This window comes from Ambystoma mexicanum, chromosome 1p, assembly GCF_040938575.1.
Source record: "Ambystoma mexicanum isolate Mex_15411 chromosome 1p, UKY_AmexF1_1, whole genome shotgun sequence".
NCBI classification, from domain to species: domain Eukaryota; kingdom Metazoa; phylum Chordata; class Amphibia; order Caudata; family Ambystomatidae; genus Ambystoma; species Ambystoma mexicanum.
Window position 1 is genome coordinate 800,293,674 of NC_090921.1, and position 18,602 is coordinate 800,312,275.

The window sequence follows — 18,602 nt, forward strand, 5'->3', positions numbered from 1 at the left end:
CGACAGGGGGAAGGGCCTGTCCACTAGGGGTATGGCCGCCTCCTGGGCTAGCTTGCAGGGGGTGCCTGGTAGCTATCTAGGCTACACCCAACACTTCGTTCATCATTACCATCTCAATGTGGTGGGGCCCCGTTCCACTTCCTTTGGCGTGGGGGTTGTAGGCCCTGCATCGGGTTGATGTGGTGGTAGGGGACTTTGGCTTCCTACTTTTTTAATCCTTGGATAAAATGGTGTTGGATTGGTTTCGCATTACCCTTGGTGTCTCTTGTGGTGTACATCGGCATCCTCCCCATTTTGCTTTGGTGCAACTCAAAGGTTAAGTACTTGAGGAGAACCATCTCTGGGTCCGGAAGCACCTCAAAACCTTCCTCTTTGCTTCTGCTTTCTCTCCCCCTCTCCCCTGCTAAATTCTTCACTGCAACTGGGCCACTCTCCGACCTCGGTTCTTGGCCCATCCACTCTCCACTTGCACTGCCTCCCTGGCAACCCCTGCACCGCGGGACTGTCTGTATCCCTACAGCCCCCCCCTCCCCAGCACTTGTCTGCACTTGCCACCAGCTGGCCCCATTATTTATTTTTTATTCTACTTCCCCTGTACTGCAATTCCCCCCCTCCCCTTGCACTTTTCCCTCCCCCCTACCACTCCACTTGCGCGATCTAAATGACACCTGGCCTAGTAGGATCGTTGTCTGTCTTCCCCTTGTTCCCCCTCCCTGCCTCGTCGCGCCTTGAAACACTTGTGTATAGGCACGTTACAAATGCCATATCATCATATCATACTGGGACGAGGGATGTGGAGGTAATGCCCGGATTACATACTGGTAATCTTCATTACTACCAGTCCTACTCATCCCAGCACGGACTACACTTGCCCAGGTCTTGGGTAAGTGGGAGGTTTTAACTCCAGGGAGGGGAGGGGCCAGAAGAGGTCCCAGTGAGCAGGACCGTACATAAAGTTAAGTACTCCGATTAGGAAGAGCAGGGCTAGGAGAAATGAAGATTACCAGTAAGTAATTCAGTCATTCCCCATTCCCACTGCTGTTCCGAACCAAGATATAGCCACCCCAGTGAACCCATGCTTGCAGCACCTCAAACCAGAGGAAGTTGATCTAGCTAGTGCCATCAACTTTCAGCATGCCATGCTTTATGAATGCATTCGGCCCCACCTATGTGGCTGCTCTGCAAATCTTCTGTATAGACACTCTTGCACATGTCATATTAATATCTGCACTGAATGGCCCCTGGGATTGCTGCGTTGCTATAATCAAGACACCATAACCAGTGAGCAAATCCATCTGATGAACGCAAGCACAACCTCTGCTTGCGTTCCCAGACCCAAAATTCACCAGCAGGTTATCCGACGGCCTAAATAATTCCATCCTCTGAGATTGCCCAACGCTGCCTTCTTGACATCCAAGCAGTGGCATTAGTCTGTGTAACGCCTCCCGTGATCTGTGAACTTGAGATTACCTTTGCAATGGACAGATAAACGAGCATCTGGCTGCACCTTAGGGACACAGGTCTCCACACTAGGACCACCCCCCAGCCTGCATGTTGAAGTAATAGCAATCAGGAATATGGTTTTAAGGACCAATCATTTGTCTTTACTTGAAACCCACGTAGTACCCCAAACACCAGAGGAGAGTCCCATGGGAAATCGCTGCTCCAGCCTAGGCATCAATCAAAAGTTCCTGCAGGGCCGCGGCAGCGTGCAAAATGTGCACACGCCAATGTTTACTCATGGGCCAACTGGAGGAACTGCAGGATAACAGGACACCCACATTTTAGAGATATAATATTTATCCCACACCATGCTATGAAGCTGGATCAACACAGATCATACCCGCTCGGGGTGGAATCGCCTGGCCTCCTGCACCAATTTCTCCCTTCCGGAAGGGAACATTATGGCATGCATCCTGAAGGTCAGCCACTTCCCTTTCAAGGTCACTGGCAGGATCCTCTAATGGGTCGCCATTTTGAAGATCTGTTAAGCCAAAAACTGGTTTGTGCCTTCAGGTCCAACTACAAGTAGAACATGCTCAGTGGTGTTGGTACTATAACTACAGAGGAAAAGACCTGGCCTATCGTTTGAGCATCTTCCAGATTGCCTTCTAACAGCTAATTTACCAACTACCTCATGGCTTTACTCCAACAGCCTATTGCCCCAAGCGTCTGAGATCAAACTCTCAGATGGGGAAAAATAATGCATCAACCTAGGATTTGCGACTCAAGGGCAACTGGCTCTCTGGTTCTGCGTTTCACCCTCCACCCCACCCTCAGGTCACTTCTAGATGAATATTGAGCTTTGCCCAGAGTTCTGGACCCGCCAGTCTGGTTTTAACAGAACCAGTCTTCCTCCTTCCTCAGCTTGTCCACTTTAAAAACCCTGCAGACTTTCTCCAGTGTCTTTGAACAGCTTGTTGCCCTCGAATGGTAGCGTCAATGCCATATTTTGGGAACTCTGCACCACTCTCCGATGTGCATATGCCAACAAACTGATATTGCACCCATGGCCATCACTGCATCCCTCACAGCATCAAAGAACAGACCTGAGAGACTCCACTTGTTGCTGCATCTCACTTAAGGTCTGAACGCAATCAGTTTCGTTCAGTGATCCTTCTCAACTTCTACATCCTGACAGGACTGTTTCAGTCATGTGGGACCCATACATATGTGCCCATGGAGCCTGATGGAACACTGCATAGCATCTACTTTCTTAATAGCCTATCAAATGGATGCCTCTTCAGCCATCAGAGGATCTGACTAAAAGGATGGGCAAAAATGAAGTTCCGCCTCCAGTGTGCAAAATGTTATAAAAGAGGCATGGCAATCTGCTCCAGGTCTTGTGCTTGGATTCCGGCAAGGGACCCAGCGCTGTCCGTCTGGGAATACCATGGTTTCCCACACTTGAAGGGCCTTCACAACCTACCTGTCAAAGTTTTATTTGCCCGCAGACTCTAGTCACTCGAAAAGCATGAATATGCCCTAATAATCCTAGTCTTCTCCATAGTCTTTCTGCTTTTGGCCCCCTTTTTGACTGGTTTAGTGGCTTGTATTTACAATATCTGTTTTTGAAATCTCGTATTAGCGATGATGTGATCAATGCATCTTGTGCTCCTTCCTCAGCTCCCGTTTTTCATGCAGGGGTGTCTCCCACTCAATTTGCTTTGTTCTTCCCCCTCAACTTACTGACAACTACAATCACACTGCTATGCGTTTTTCCAAGTCTGCAGTTTAGCAGCTCTGAGCCGACCACACACGACCACCATTCACTGTGTTCTTTTTGGATGCACAAGACTGCTGGCCACTGTGCCCAATCTAAGATGGGTGCACAACCGACTCAGGCTTTCCACTATGCAGGTCATAAAGACCAGTAATCTACAGACTCACTTATGCCCCAGAGAAGGAGGCAGGCTATCCCTTCCCAGCGAGCACAAGTCCCCCATACTCTACTCCGCATTCTGCTTGCCCCAGTCTCCTCTCGCCTCTGCTCACCGGAGCAGAGGTGTCACCTTCTCGGCCAGATATCCAAGAGACTTCCTACTGCCCTATTAGCCCCCTGCCAGGAACAACCCAGAAAGGCAGCCAACCATTGCTCAGTATCCTGCAGGCAAGGTTCTTATGCCAGATTCGTGGCTGTCCAGTGAAAGGAAATTCAAATAAAATAAAAGACTTGGGAAATAATCTGAGGAAGAACCAACAAAAAAAAGGCTTGAGAAAGGTCTCCATTTTGGAGGCAGGGCCTAATGATTTCAATACTATGAAAGGGGATGTTGCGGTAACGGTCCCCATAGGGAAAAGGGGGTGGGGGGCAGACACCTAGATTAAGCTATACAGCGAGTAGGGAGCATAGAAGGAGACAGACTATGCCCGAAACAATAGACCAGGGAGAAATGACGATTGGTTCAGTTTTCTTTGAAAAGTGCAGTTTACGCCCTGGAGCAAACAATGGCGTGCAACGCTAGACGATTTCGATAATCTATGCAAAACAAAGGGGGTCTGGGAGTCTCTCTACCAGCCCGAACACGGCCCAATTACCGTTTCTTGGGTGAATGGCCCCCGGGAGAGTCTCAACCAAGTCTTTAGCTCACTGTCCCTTTCACAGAAGAAATATCCCCTGCATATCCTGTCCTGCCCAGGGGCAGTCCAGCACCGAAATGCTAGGCAATTCTCCTCTGAACAAGAGTACCAACAGCAACCCCATACACGTGATTCAGCCTTGTTGGGCATCTCAGTGAGGTGAAGCTGTGCCACTGAGAACCGTGAGCAAGGGGTCCACGTCTGGATTCCCCTGGTAATTTAGGGTGAGACCCAAAGTTATTAAATATGCAAAACAAAGGGGGGGGGGGGTCTGGGAGTGAGTTTCCCAGACCCCCCCTCTGTTCTGCATTTCTATAATCTAGTCATTCAAGTACCATTTGCATTGTAACCGACCTTCCTGGACGGTACAATGAAGTTCTGTGATGTTAATACAAATAAACTCTTAGCAATGAAATGCCAAATAAAAGTTTCACTGTGCACAACTGCACTCTGTGTGGAAGGGTATCTAACAAGAAGTGGTCTTAAACATATGGCAAGTACATCAATACATAGTAGCAGTAATACCATTAACATATACAAAAACAGTGCCCATACATTAACATTCCCAACCCACAAATACCCCTCGCAAGTATCACAACAATTAGCCCGAGAATAGGGACTGATCTAAGGCAGGGCTTGAAAGTAAGACTGGATAAACAGCCAAAAAGCAGATCCATGGTATCACAGTGACCAGTTACCACTGAGGAACGATGAGATTGTTCATCTAACTTCCACATAAAATACAAACTTAAACCACCAATGGCTTGTCATTCCGTGGCAGAAATTTCTTGAATTAAAAGTCACCCAATAAAAACAGTTGTAAAATAAGACTTGAGTCACCCAGAAAATGTGGATCACGTGGAAATGACCACCACATGTGGAAATACCTTCCACAAACACTGCACCCTCACCAAAATGACGAATCCAGAATAGCACAACTGGTACACATTCTCCATTCATAACACATTTTGAAGAGTCACGATTTATAGCCCAGGTTTCCTTGCATGCGTCATCCCCTATACAATGCCCCATGAAACAACTGGGACAGACAATGGAGGCCTCTCCTAAATCAGTTTGAAAAACTGCGTCAAGAAAACCCAGGTGAAAATTCCTGGTTACCAAAAAGCGGGAAATGGGGGCACAACCCAGTTTCTTCAGTGCCCTCCACAGTAATATAGTGGAGCCTTCGTTGACCGACTAGAGTGGTATAAAGGGCAACAAACCCAGCTTACTAGGGGAACGGCTAGTTCAATGACAAATGGCATGCTAGCTTTTGATTTACATGGGTACAGCCAGTTTACCTTTGTTTTAATATTACTTAATGCAAGGGTACTAGCCAGGCCAAAAAGTAGTCACTTGACATCGCAATTCTATTTATACGCAAAGCACACCTTTTACTAAATGATCACCAGCAAACCATCCGTTTGCACCCTCCCTACTGTGCTTGTGCAGGTCTTGTTTTTTCTCCTGGGTGCAATACTAAGGATTTCATACGGAATTTGGGATGTCACCCCATGTAGACCCTAACTCGTTGTGCACTGTGCTTGGAGAGGCACAGCTTCACCTCACTGAGGCGGCCAGACTAGGCTGAAACGAGTCTAGGGTTACTGTTGGTACTCTTGTTCAGAGGAGAATTGCCTAGAATGTGGGTGCTGCACTGCCCAAGTGGGTGGGATCAGATTAATATGCAAATGGGTATCACTCTGAAAGTACAGTGAGCTAAAATGAGGTTGCAGACCCTCCAGAATGGGCACTCACATAAAGGTTATTCAGCAGAGGGGCTTCCAGACCAGTTTAAAAATATAGTTGCGACTGCTCCTCATTTGTTTTGTATGTGCCTGGGTCGAATTGTACCTTGGAGCGAGAAGAAACCCACTGAACTAAACACTGATCAATTAATTTTGTATATAGCGCGATGAGATTGAGACCCAATATAAATATTTGCAGTAAGGCTGTGAGACACAAGGGTTGTGAGACCACTAAAAAGGAACCATGGTTATAATTTTGATTGCATCAACTGTATGATCACATGTGCGCAGTCTTGTCAAGTAAGCATTGGTGTTGTGCATCTGCTCGGAACCATTATTTCTACCAGGGGATGATGGACTTGTGCATGGCTACAAGCATGCAATATTTTTTCACATTTTGTACCCCCTGCACGTGTAGCCGCAACAGGCCACACATTAGGACTATGCACAAGATAACTGCATAAGGAGGTAAACAAAAATTGCAGTGGCTGTACAATATTTTGGCTGCTGTGTACAGTTTGCCAGAGTCCCTCACACGATTTGCCATTTTGTTCTACGAGGCAGGAGTTTGAGCTGCAAAAGCATGGTTCCCCAAATTAGTTTGTGCTACATGAAAGTTGGGGTGGATCTGACATTTTTCAGTGAAGTACCTAGACATTGTGCAAACCAGGAACCAAATGGCAATGACCCTAACATTTTTAGTACGAAAATTATTAACTGCGTTTCACAGCAAGCTCTATGTTAGACCACGCACGCCAAAGGGTTCACCAATCTTTTCCACAGCGAGTCCCCCCCCCCCAATCTAGGTCCACACTGGCAATGTTGTTGTGTTAAGCAGATTTTCTATTGTACACAGTTACCATTGATATGGTCTCCAGGCGCTCATTTCCCTGTGAGAAATTGAGGGAAGAGGGTTAAGGTATAAGTTGTGCTCTTCTGTTGATTCATGCAGAACCAGGAGAAACTGGCGTCTGTATGCTTTCCGAGTTTGATAGTGTGCACCGGCTTGTTGTATCCTGAGCGACAAGGTACAGTGTCTGGGATGGTTTGTTGGATGTGTTTTGTACGTGTGCTGTTTGGCTGGCCCCAAGGTGGTGTGTCGCACTTGGGAGGTATGCGGAAGGGGAACAGGAGCTGTTAGTTCATTAGCTAGCCTTGAATTTCTTGCATCCTGGCCCCCGTGAGGCGAGTGTCCCTCTTCTCACCCTGTGTCTTCATTTGTCCGCCCACTTCCCCTTCATCTTTCCAGGCCTCTGCCTCTATTTACGCTACTTTCTGCTGTTTTTCTGCCCTGCTCTTTCTTCCTCCTTTTTTCTTACCAGGCCTCTACGGTACCTGCTCTCTTAGGGGACCCTTCCCTCTCACCCGCCTCACCTTCTCCTCCCGGTTGTGCCCCATCCTAGACATTTCTCCCTCTATCCAGGCATCCCAAATCTAGGTGCCAGGGCAGTTATTGTTGCATCCCTATTTGAGGAGTTTCTCCTTTCCATGTATCCCAAATCTAGGTGTTTGCTGCGGCACATTGTGATAAATTCGCCCCCGCAACCCCTCTCGCACAGACTACCATATCACCCCTTCCCAGGCTTTCCATCTAGCGGGAACACAACTGGCGAGTCGCGTTGGATCTAGAAAAACGACATCGACGATAACTCCCTCTCAGATTAAGGTATGTATACCCTGCACCACATCAGTCCACACGAAAACCGCAGACATACCACAACACCTCTGCCATTAGTATACAGCAACAACCTATGAAAAATGCTGGTTTAGCTGGGCACAAAATATCCGGCATTAGCACTCCATCCTAAACCACCAACAGCATGTGCCCGCTTTCCTGAAATATGGGCTACTTACCGGAGTTTAAGCTAGCCCACCTGAGCCCTAACCTGGCAAAATGCACACACGCATCTTATAAATCAACTTTTACAATCTCCCACACACAGACTATGGTCCCAGAGGGCATTACAACCACAAAGCGCCTCAAGGGCCATACAAAATGGGGAAATGGCGCTATATAAATGAGAAATACAATCTGGAAATCCATCATCAGAACTAGATACCAGGGCAGCTCTAGCACATAATGCCATTTATACCCACCTCGGAATGCATTCAGTAGAACTACCCAATGGGAATCTAGCAATAGTACCAACCCAAGTTCTAATAGCACTTGTGTACTTGATCATTTCCCTGTCATGCACTAGGCTATCAGTCCAGGAAATGACTAGATTGCCAACCCTATACATCTGGAAATCCTAAGCAGAATTATACACCAAGGGCAGTCTGCCACTCTTCGCCAAACCAAACTTTCTGGGAATGTATTTTGCAGAACTACCCACCAGGTAATCTATCATAACTACCAACCGAGGAGGTCTCTAGCGCCTATACAATAACGACTAGAGTCTGCCTGTCACCGCCAGCCAGTCTTTGCCAAAGCAATTTGACCCAACAAGACTCAGGGAGGAAACAGCCAGAGACGGGGGGGGGGGGAGGGGGCACAGGGAGATACCAACCACCACCGAAGGTACTGGAAGCTCCACAGGGACCCCCTGGAAAGAAAGCGCACACACTAAACACTATGCCAACTATTTCCCCTGAACCAACAATGGAATGCAGCTATACACCTCGAAATCAGCATACCTGCACACACCCTCATTGACAAATTCCAGAGCTGCTAGAATGCAGATACCCAAGCCCATGGGCCTTGCTGCACACATTCTACTGATCTCACAACCATTGCACCACACCTAGCACTATTAAGCAGCTCCATCACGTATTCCACACTAGCTGCAGACGTACTGAGTGCACCCAAGCACGTTTTACTAAGTTACTCGCTGCACTGACCTGGACTGCGATCCTCGAGTGCGGTCAACCCACAGCGCTTTCGAATCATATCACAGGTAAAAGCTGCTATACAAATGCCTAAAACATAAGTGAAATACATTGACCAACTCCCTAAAATCGAAGTGCAATGTTTTAATCAAATTCTTTTAAGTGCAATACATTGGCTCGCTATGGAGTGACATTGGCTAGCTATCCTCGAAACATACACCCGACATTCAATACTGTGTGTGTACTTTAACATGCATCGAACTCCAACAACAGCTATGTTGATTATATAGCATGAAAACATGTCACCACTTAAACGATGGTTGCTGCGGACAATTTAGAACTTGGCTGGGGCACCCTGGGGGCGAATAGGGAAAGGGAGCTGCCTTTAGGGCAGCCTTGACTGGGGAGCTGGCTGGGTCTCAGCCAAGGAGGCTTCCTGTGCTGACCAATCAAAGGTGAATGGGGCAAGGGAAGAGGTGAGCTACGGGTGGCACCTGGAATGAAGGAGCACGGATGGGGCTTAGTTCGGGTGTATATGCACGGGGCATCAGCACTCCTATGTATCTCTGGGAGTGGCACAGAGCCCCCCAAACCAACCTTCCCACCCAAAACAAAAACCAGTAAGACATTTCACAGTAGCTTTGCCCAAAGCACCACCATGCTCCAGTCGCCCCGCCAATCCCCGACCACTCCTGCCATGCTGGGGCATCAGCTATCATTGCATTCGACTTACCCAAAAAGGGCAGACAAATGCGGTGAGTTGCTGCCTCTGTCCTTGGATGAAGAGGCAGCGTTTTAGAATATTATGAGACCAAGCAGCAGAAAGAATTGTTATGGAACTGAAGAGATTAAATGTATTAATTGTCGATTTAACTTGTGCATAATGTGAATGCATTTCATCTGTACTTTTATGACTAAAGACGAACTAAAGCTATACGGTGATGGAAGAGACAAAACAGTGGCAGTTCCTCGGATGAATGGTTGGAGCATGCGGCTCAGAACTGGGCTGCTTAGCCCAGAGTTCTCTGGCCATTGCTTTGGTGTCTTTTAAGCACTGTAGGCACTTCCTGGGAGGTTTTGTTTTTATATACAGGCGCAACAAATGCTCTTTTGATCACAAAAGAATGTTCAATAGATAAGACATCTGACTGGAAGCAGTGAGCTCCTTACAATGGGGTGAGGGATATTCTGACCAGGTTGTGGAGGGGAGTAAATGGAACAGTCCCGAGGACAATACATAAGATTAGGGAGAACCAACACTGGACATTAAGTGCAGGTAAGCGGTATGACCAGCTGTGCTCGAGATGTGACCATGATGGAAGTGCTAGAGTGAGGGGCAGAGGCGAAGGGGAAAAAATGTAGCAAGCAGGCAGATGAGGCAGGCTTTTAGTTTTGAACAAATCCATGTAGACTGTCAGGAAGAGAAGTCCATGCAACCGGAGTTAGAGAGCGTAAGCAGAGGGAGGACGGGGATCCGCAAAGTCTAGTCGAGGAGGCCGAACAGAGATTATGAGAAGGCTTGTAAAAGTTAAAAAGCAAAATGAGATCCGCTCGGGTGGGGTTGAGCTAAAGGATGGAGAGGTTTGGCCCTATGAATAAGCCCCGAGCTACACCCATGGGGTGTAAATGCTAACGTTCTATGAGATGGAGAAAGACCAATCGGAGCTAGGAGGAACACCCAGTCAAGTGTGGAGTCTAAAACAGAGTTAATGACGGGCCTTAATTCTTTTTAGAATTGGCGCAACAAGCAGATTTACTTAATCCTCAAACCTGTACAATGGACAGACTTGCTTAAGTGTCTACGCGTGTGCAAGACTACATTTAAACTGGATGCAGTGCCAACGCTGGTGCAAACGTAACTGCATTGGGCTAAGAACAGCCATTGTATCATTTTGGTAAGACCCTAACAGTAGTATACACACTATGTTGAGCACCTCTCCCCACCGACCCATTGTGTTTCCTATAATCTCTGCAGTTACTATACCCTTGTACCCACCAGGGAAGACAGCCCCACAGTTGAAGACCACCAACTTAACGTGTGTTGGTACTTGCCACTGTACCAATCCTGCCCAGCCACAGGAACGCACGCCGAATCCACAGAGTTACACACAACAACTCCCCAACCTCAAATTATGTTTTACCTATAATAAAAATGCCATGGTACTGGAGTAAATGTACTGATATTTGGATTAAAATGTTTGTTTCATTTAGAGAAAAGGGTGTATCTAAAAGGGTTTAAAAAGTTCATTCACGCATCACCAAACAGAGGATGCAACCATACCATGTCCCACTACATCAGGCTATTCTGCCACCTTCTTATTTGGCAAGTCCTGTACCACAAGTGTTGCCATTGATGTATTGCAGCAGTTCTCATTTCATCACCGTCCCCTCTCGGCGCCCTTCCTTTCACATAAGACTCCACATGGCAGGCCGGAGGCAAATCAGCAATGTGTCTAAATGCAGTAAGCTCAAAACAGATATACATCAGTATGTGCATTAACATTTCCCAAAAGAGCTTTAAAAGCACTACACGTTGGGGGGAAAAAACTAAGTGATGGACTTAATCAAGCATGCAAAACGTTCATATCCCCATTGTAGACAGCCGTATGTTGCAAAACATGTGACATGAGAGTAGGCGCGAGTGATGCAAAAGGGATACAAATGGTATTTCCTAGAAGCGATTAGCTAGACAAACTCCTACCAGGAGAGCTAATTTAGATTTACAGTCTAACAGTTGACGCACCTATACCCATGCAACATGGCTTGTGTAATGATTAGAACACATAGAAGGCAGTTTATTCTTAAGGTAAGAATATTAAGTCAGGTTCAAGGACAAAATGTTACAGTTTGCATGTATGTCAAATTTAGATTGTAGCACACGGAGCATTCACTTTCTGTTCTCCATCCCCCCTGACGGTTGGCATAAGCCCCAAGGCGGTCGTGTTGTCGCTCTGACTGTCACGGCCCTTAAGGACCGGCCGAGCGCCAACTGGGTCGGTCTTCCAAAGACCCGCCGATAGCCAACAGGGCTCGATGAATGGCACGCAACTTCTTCCAGTTGGAATAACAGCGACGCTCCTCCAAGGCCCCGGGTAAGCAAGAGGCATTACACCTCCAAAGAAAGTGAAAAGAGGTTCCTGGATTGGAGGCGGGTGCTCAGAGTACTGGCACGAGGAAGAGGTACGCGGATGTAATGGGGCTGGCATTGGTCATAGGCATACGGCACTAGTCCAGATCCCGGTTAAAGGGGTGGCGGTGCGGACCTAGGCCACATTTTATATTCCGGGATATTTTGGACCATAATTAAAGATTGATCTCTAGACCCACGAATGGTTTGGACTGGTCTGGGTCGTGGCTAGATTTCGGTAAGGAACGGCGTGTAGCTTTGGTTGAAGGGATGTTTAGCATTCGACCATAGTTAGCTAAAAAAAAAGAGACATTTATTTACCCCACTTGCTGCATTACAAGGTTAAAATGAAACGCATCCTCCCGACATCTTCTCATTCATTGCGTTAATTTACCTCGTCACATGGCCGAGTATGGCTAAGAGTCTAATGGCACTCTCGCAGGCCTTCCCATCCACTTGTACAGCAAACAAATAAACCTCACCCAGTGTGCAATGTCCGCGAGTCCACGGCCCTGCGTAACCAAGGATGGTGTCTTTGTCCGTCTCTACAGCTCTGCTCTGGTAGTATCGCTACTGCAGAATAGTCAACCAGGTCCACTCACACACACGCACAGACTAGAGCGCCGGCCGGATCCGGTGCGCCAGAGATGACGTCATGCTCTGAGCGGGAAAGGATCGGCGCATACACTCTTGTATAAGGGGGAGGCCATCTTAAAAGGGTAAAGAACATGCTGTACTCTAAAGTCAAACTACGCCGATAAAACTGCATTGATTTGTAAATTACATTTAAAAGTAAACAAAATATTACATTTCTTTATGATCAACAATGTCGTATGCAACTGAGCAACATATGTTAATTCAATTATATGTTTGTATGTATACATCTTTGCGTTATTTGGACAATAGTTGACTTATTTAGATAGTTTATCTACTTTCTCACTTCTACGGTCATATTTTTGGCACGCACCGTTACAACTAACGGAACGGGTACCACTTTAAAATGGCCATAAGAATCGATGACGGCAAGTGCATAGTGTTCATCTGCATAGGCTAGTTTGCATTACTTTTTTTTTTTTTTTTTTTTTTTTTTTTTTTTTATTGGTTTGTTACAAACCTTTAAAAGTACACAAGACAAACAATCATTCTGAAGAAATTCCTCTCGATAATAATAGGGAAGGTCCAACACTTAACTAAAAAGATGCAAAAACAGTTTAGTTCTGAGATCAGCTACCAGGTCTTATACATAGCTCTCAACCATTTGTGTTGCAAAGGCGGGTGAAAACACCCGATTTTATTTTTGGCGGGTGAGAGGCCCATTGAAATGAATGGGCATGCAGGAGGCTTGGCGGGTGAGTCAGCTGTTTAGAAGGCGGGTGACACCCGCCAAAAGCGTGTGAGTTGAGAGCTATGCTTATAGAGAATTCGTGACATCTTTAAGTTCAGTTCCGGCCTTTGTTTCGACCATTTTTTCCAAAAAGAAAGTTAGTTCAATTGTTAGTCTGATCCGCATCTTGATGCGTCTCTTTCCACCAATCATCAGCTGTCATTGTTGATTTTGCCATGATGAACCTTCCCAAGTGAATAGTGCGTTCATGTCCAATATTTGAGCAGAGAAGTGTTAGGTGTTTTAACGTTTCGTTATTTTCTCCACACAAGCGACAATTTAAGGACGATGCTCCATCTTTTTCCCGTATCTGTCAAGTCGTCCCCCACGGGCTTACAGCCTGCCCACATCATTGTGTGGGTGGACCGCCGTTGCGGTCCTTTCTTCCGGCAGCAAGTGAAGCAAGGGAAGTGACGCGGGATGAGGGAGTGGGTTTGCGGGGTTCTGGCAGTTACTGCCATGTTAATAATAAAGCAGGCTCCCGCATGTCCTATGTCGGTTTGAGGTGCCGAGCAAAACCTCACATCTGGCGATGAGAGGTGTGCGACACCCACCCGTGCCAGGGAGGCCCGCAGTCGAGCGGTTTGCAGCGCGTCGGCGCACCTCCAATCCTGAGGCCCGGAGGCCCTGGAAGGCACGCAGAGGACCGCGATCGAGTGGCGAGGCGCGTCGACGCTCCTGTTGTGGCAGGGGCTCCTGCTGAGGGGCTCCATCAGCACCGCAGGTAAAGCGGATGCAGGCCACAACCAACACGCAGCACGGGAGTGCTCAGCAGGCCACGAGGAGGCCCCAGCACACGCGCCCCCCATCCACCACACGCCGCGACAGGCGTTAATGAACAGGGGGACAGCAGGAAGTCCCGCGAAGAAGGCGGAAAGTCTTTCACGGACACCAACACGGAGGCACACACAACACAGCCTCACACTACACGTGGTTTGTGAAGGTCACGTGCTCTACGAAGAAGCAACACGTACATCTAGGCCACAGCCTAGCAGCACTACAAGGCGCAGCAGAGCAGAGGTAGGCCCTGAATTACACACAGTCACTGGAGTGAACCAAATAAGCCCCCAGAACCATGTCATCTCCTGCAAGCCCAGTGGCATCTTCATCAGGAGGAGCAGGAACTACGGCGGATGATCCACAGCAGGCCCAAGGATCAGGTAACACCTCTCAAAACCTGCCTATACCCGGTCCATTTGATGTCAGAGACACTTCCAATCTGCTCAGAGGAGTGCGTACGCAAGGGAAGACAGAAAGTCATCAGACGGTCTCAGAGGAGGAGGTTCGTCCGCTACATCGAAATGCGATCTCCATCCAGCAGTGAATCCCAGTCGTCAAGAGGATGACCAACGAAAGAAGGGGTACGTGTGGGCGCTCAACAATACCATGGCCACCCAACACAGTCCCACGCTCACATTACAAGTTAACAACACCCCGCTCGAATTCCTTATTGATACAGGGGCAACAGTCAACATCATAAGTGAACAAGCATACAACTCGCTCACCAGCCCTCCAAAAATCCGGAAAGCAACGGTGGACATCTATCCGTATGGCGCCACCACCCCACTACTCTGTAAAGGGACTATCTCAGCATGGTGCGTGCACAAATCACACGCTGAAAAGATTCCATTACACATTTTAAAAACTGAAGCCAACAGCAGGTGTATCCTCAGCTTCAAGACGGCCGTAGAAATGGGTTTGGTACACATTCTGTATCAACTCATGGCCCACAAATACTTCACCAGACCTGATGCGATAGAACAAACGTTCCCAAACCTATTCAAAGGTCTGGGCAAGCTGAAACACAGGAAGGTACAGCTGCATATAAACCCAGACATACCACCAGTTGCCCAACACTATCGCGGGATACCCGTCAACATACAACACCAAGTTGAAGAAGAACTAGACAAGCTCATCAAACTCAATGTCATCGAACCAGTCTCGGGTCCCACTCCATGGGTATCCCCCATCATCCCTGTCCCCAAAAAGTCACCTGATGGATCAATACGCCTGTGTGTAGACATGAGAAGGGCCAACGCAGCTGTGAAAGGGAGAGACATCAAGCACCCCAGATCACTGACATGATCCACCTCCTTCATGGGGCACAAGTCTTCTCCAAATTGGACCTCACAAAAGGGTACCACCAGATCGAGATCGCACCCGAGTCCAGGTACATAACAACATTAGTTACACACCTGGGCTTATTCCAATACAAAAGACTTAGTTTTGGGATCTCTTCTGCCACCGAAATGTTTAAAGAAGAAATACACAGAGTCATCAGGCATGTGCCGAACAGCCTAAACTATTCGGATGATGTTTTGGTCTTCGGGAAGACGAAGGAGGAGCAGGACACCGCTCTTCACAGAATGTGCGAAGCGCTGGAAGCAGCTGGATTAACACTAAATAAAGCCAAAGGTGAATTTGGCAAAGACTTGTTACGGTTTTTTGGTCACATATTCTCCAGCAAAGGAATGCGGCCAGACCCGGACAAAGTGGCCGCCCTCAACTCAGCCGCACCCCCAACAACCGCGACAGAGCTCAGGTCGTTCCTAGGACTGGCCAGCTATTGCTTCAGATACTTAAAGGACTATGCTACAATTAGCAACCCCCTGCGCCTACTAACGCGCAAAGACCAACCCTACACATGGTCCACAGACTGTCAGAAGGCATTCGAAGCAATACGTGACGCCATTGCAAAAGCGGAAGATATGGCCTACTTTGACGCCAAACGACACACGGAAGTAATTGTCGACGCCAGTCTCGTTGGCTTAGGTGCCATATTAACACAAATAGACCCTGAGGTGCCCAAGAGTGTATACATAGTAGCATACGCCATCAGGAGCCTAACCCCCACAGAACAGACGTACTCCCAAGCGGAAAAGGAAAGTCTGGCCGTGGTATGGGCATGTGAGTACTTCCACCTGTTCCTATATGGTAAGGAATTCACCATAATAACGGATCATCAAGCCCTATTCACAATCTACGGGGATCCAAAATCAAGAATGCCCCCAAGAATAGCCAGATGGGGCCTGCGTCTACAAGACTATAAATTTATAATCAAACTCCGCCCAGGCAACGAAGACAACCCGGCAGACTATCTGTCTCGCCACCCAACTGGACCCGCAAGCCCTCAACCCTCCATTGCAGATGAATATCTCAACTATGTCGTCCATCACTTGCAACCCCTGCCCGTAGGATGGGCAGACATAGTCACGCAATAGGAACAGGACCCGGCGCTACGGATCATACATCACTGCATACAAGAAGAGAGGAGAGCGCACATGCGACAACAAGCGAGACAGGAATCTGAGGACGTTCAAGAAGATGTCAAATACATAGACCAAGTCAGAGACAAACTCTCGATAGTTGATTAACATGTCGTTCTAAAAGGTTGTAAAGTACTTCTCCCGAAATCGCTACGAACTAGGACGATACAAGTAGCGCATGAAAGTCACCGAGGTGTGGTCGCCACTAAGGGGCTACTAAGGCAGAAAGTGTGGTTCCCCAGGCTGGATGCAATGGTGGAAGACATAGTGGGCAACTGCCCAACGTGTGCTCAAGTAGCACCACCCCCACACCCAAACCCACTACATATGTCTCCCCTACCAGGACACGTGTGGGAGGAATTAGCGGTGGATTTCTTTGGACCTCTGATAGACGGCTCTTATGTACTGATACTAATAGACGAACACTCAAGGTTCCCAGAGGCTCAAATCATCGACAGCACCGCTGCCTCTAACGTCATCCCAGCACTAGACTGCATGTTGTCCACTTATGGAATACCCAAGAACATAAAGTCAGACAACGGAGTGCCATTCATGAGTCAGGACTTTGAGAACTTCTTAAAATACATGTGGTTCCAACACCGAAGAATATCACTGAGATGGCCTCAGGCGAATGGAATGGTTGAAAGATTCATGGCCAACATTAGAAGAACACTACAAATAGCAGCCATACTCAATAAACCTTTTGAACAAGCACTCTACCAATTCCTCAGAGACTATCGGCACACACCTCATAGCACGACGGGAGTATGCCCGGCTGACCTGATGTTCAGAAGGCCAATCCAAACAAAGCTGCCGGAAGACACTCGCTCAGCAGAAGTCACACCGTTAGAACAGGAGGCCCGAGCCAAAGATGACACAGCAAAGGCTAGGATGAAAGAGACAACTGATCACAAAAGGAGAGCACAAGAGTCGAACATCGAACCAGGGGACCAAGTGTGGATGCGACAACCGAAGCAAAGAAAGGAGGACGCCACGTTCGCAAAAGAACCTCTGACAGTCATGCAGAGAAAAGGAACAATGGTCACGGCACAAAGAACGGATCAATCCTCAGTGACTCGGAACATATCGCACTTCAAGCCCTGGACGACACACCCACAAAATGCTCAGGATAGAGTCGAGGACAGTGACGACAACAGAAGTCGGGACGCCCCCTATCTAGGAGACAGCGAGGCCTCTGACAGTGAAGACAACCTAATGCAACATGAAGAGGTGGGGGGGACGCCGAGAAATTCAGGCAGGCCATAGAGAAGCCGTATAAAACCTCACAGACTCATAGAGGAGATGGAGTGAGAAGAGACAAAGACCCTGCACGTTAAAAAGGGGGGAGATGTCAGGTCGTCCCCCACGGGCTTACAGTCTGCCCACATCGTTGTGTGGGTGGACCGCCGTTGCGGTCCTTTCTTCCGGCAGCAAGGGAAGTGACGCGGGATGAGGGAGGGGGGTTGCGGGGTTCTGGCAGTTACTGCCATGTTAATAATAAAGCAGGCTACCGTTACCCCGGCTCCCGCATGATATGTCCTATGTCGGTTTGAGGTGCCGAGCAAAACCTCACAGTATCGATAGGAGTTCTCTTGTTTGAAATTGATTTAATCGACTTCATAAAGAGGAATCTGCGATCGCAGTCTGGAAACTTGAGTAGGTAGGCCTGTGGGTTGTTTAATTTTCTGGCCTCAGACGGTAATGTTTTCATTATTCTATGGGTCCCTCGAGTATCACAAGTGTCAATCCAATCTTGGGACCATAGCAATGATTTACTTACTGATTCTGTCAAGAGTCGGAAGATCGGATTATGCTCAACTCAACTCTTTACTCCTCGACCAGCAAAAAAGCAATTAACACAACCTTCCTAACAAACTGGAAAAGAACTACAACTTCCATGACAAGTGATTTTGAAGTTTGCATATAATTGGTCCACCTTTCCATGTGACCAGCCCTACTGTGACAAGACCACACAGACCAAGAAGAATATGAACCCACGACTACATACTCAACCCGAGAAGATGGAGTAATGAGGCTGAAGCCTCTGTATCCAAAAATCACCGCAGATGGATAAAAATCTATCAGCATGAAGAAGAACAAGCGCGGGATAAAACTGTCCAATATCGACCTATAGTCCCATATAACAACCGGTGTCCTCCTTCCATCTT

The 18,602-nt window shown here is 47.8% G+C and overlaps 1 protein-coding gene across 1 annotated transcript in view; it reads right to left on the reverse strand.

The window, feature by feature from the left end:
• ADAR (adenosine deaminase RNA specific) overlaps positions 1-12,401 on the reverse strand; it is a 338,180-nt gene extending 325,779 nt beyond the window's left edge. Inside the window, exon 1 of the mRNA XM_069652057.1 lies at positions 12,267-12,401. The gene's annotated coding sequence lies outside the window, so the exon portion shown is untranslated. The remainder of the gene's footprint in view (positions 1-12,266) is intronic.
• Between the last annotated feature and the right edge of the window lie 6,201 nt (positions 12,402-18,602).